This window comes from Drosophila nasuta, chromosome X (assembly GCF_023558535.2).
Source record: "Drosophila nasuta strain 15112-1781.00 chromosome X, ASM2355853v1, whole genome shotgun sequence".
Taxonomy (NCBI): domain Eukaryota; kingdom Metazoa; phylum Arthropoda; class Insecta; order Diptera; family Drosophilidae; genus Drosophila; species Drosophila nasuta.
Window position 1 is genome coordinate 12,752,670 of NC_083459.1, and position 2,139 is coordinate 12,754,808.

The following is a 2,139-nucleotide window of genomic DNA, read 5'->3' on the forward strand; positions in this document are numbered from 1 at the left end:
CTGCCCATTTTGTATGCTTATTTATTTGACTGACGACGGCGACGCCAATTTTCCATTGGACTAAGTTGGCATCCCTCCATACTTTTACTTATTTTGCAGCTCTTTCTCGCAAATTCCCTTTCTCTGTCTCTGTCTTTCTCTCACACTCTTTGGACTGTTTGTTTTGCTTGGCTCTGGCTCCGACTCTCTGACTAATTAGATGCGAGTCGAGGCATTTTAATGCCTTTTGAATATGTTTAATAATGCAATAAATACATTAAAAATGATATCGTTTTTGGTCAAGCCAAGTCTCAACTCAACACCCAGAACATAAAAGCAAACAAAATGAAAACCTTTTAACAGCAGCTGCACTTCTTCTTCGTCATCGTCTTCTTATTTTCACTACTCAACTTGGGAATTTTAAACAGATGAAAGGCAATTCCTTAAATTCCCCAATCGTGGCATGTTCGTGTAAGCTGTCTAGAAATTGATACATTTGGCAGGCATTTCGCTTAATCTAAATATTATTCAAATTGTTTTGTTTTGCATTTTAATACATTCAATTAATTAAATAGATTGTATTGCATTCAAATATGCTTAACAGCTCCAGAAATGCATTTACCGAGGAGCAAAGAATATATTTAAGAAAATGTACCTAAAAGTACTTTTCCTTATTGTGTTAGTGTCAGTGAGTTGCATCGAATCTATTTCACACGCACACCATTTTACATACATTTGTGTGTGTAAGCTGCGAGTGGCTCTCACAAAACTGTTGATTCGATCAAAACGAAACGGAGAGCAAAAATCCTTTTCAATTGGCAATCTGGACACAAATGTCCCCCCAATATTTGGGCAATTTTCAATTCTCAGTTTTGCACGCAAAGTGGCCGTGAAATCATCTCCCGTTCGTGTATTGTAAATTATATGTGTGTTTATTAATGCGAATTGTAAATTGCAAAGTGATTAATTATTATTATTGTGTTTAATTGGAAGTTCGCGGCAATTTACATATTTCTAAATTTCATTTCACTAATTTTTTACATGTGCGCTACTGCTGAAATGTTTTTTTGTTCTTTTTTTCTCTGTGAAATTGCAAAAAGTTCGGTGGCGTCACTTGCCGTCTCACTCTCACACTCGGCTGCTGTTACAAGTGTCCTAATTGTGTTTTAATGTTAGTGAAGCGCTCATTCTAATTCCTTCTTTGCTTCTTTCATCTGCTTAGAAGTGTGAGTGAAAAAGTGAGAGAGAGAGTGAGTCTTATTTGTGTGTGTGTGTGTTTTTTTTTCTTTTTTTTTATGTGACTAGAATTGTGAACATGTATATTTTTTGCTGTTTTTTTTTTTAGTTTTTAAATTTTCAGTAAAGTACTAAAAGTGGATAACTTTAGGTAAGTCCATATAAACATATATTTATATTTAAATTTAACATAGAAATTCAAAAATTCAAAACATTTTTAATAACATTGAAATTTAAAAAAAGCAAAAAAAGATTATCAATTATGACGTATGTATAATATTATTTATAAGCGAAGAATATTAACAAAAAAGTAATACATAATTTGAAAATGCTTTCTATAAATTTGCAAACAAATTAAAAAAAAGTGACTTTCATTATCGCAGTCGGTAGGATTCGAACCTACGCTCCCAGAGGGAATCTGATTTCTAGTCAGACGCCTTAACCGCTCGGCCACGACTGCTTGATGACGATGGGCGGCAATGTTGCACTTATAAGCGACAACCGAATATTGAGATAAGCATAATTTATTTTATTCATTCACTTCAATTAGGGCAAATCTCAGTGTGCAAGCACTTCAGCTGCACAGTGAATGAGTTTTCTGATAACGCTTGATAAGAATTGGAAGAAATCAAATCATGCTAATGAATTACTTGAGAAATACTCAAATTATTGAAGAGTCATTGATTGATTTAAGTGGGCATTGCAAAATGCTTACGCTATCAAGTTATATTCAAATCGAAAAAAGTCAAATTAGCTGAAAAACACTGAGTAAAAGTAAATAGTGTAACATATTTATATACATATATATATATATATATTATGTTGAGTATGCGAAATTAATAAGAAATAAGAATATCTCAGCAGCACTTCAGCGAGCATTTTGTTAGTCACTGATAAGTATAAAACAAAAAAAACAATAGAACC

The 2,139-nt window shown here is 32.9% G+C and overlaps 1 non-coding gene across 1 annotated transcript; it reads right to left on the bottom strand.

Annotated features, from left to right (window-relative positions):
* Positions 1–1,593: 1,593 nt before the first annotated feature.
* On the bottom strand, positions 1,594–1,675 carry Trnas-aga (transfer RNA serine (anticodon AGA)). The gene has a single exon. It is a non-coding gene; the product is annotated as a tRNA-Ser (tRNA).
* Between the last annotated feature and the right edge of the window lie 464 nt (positions 1,676–2,139).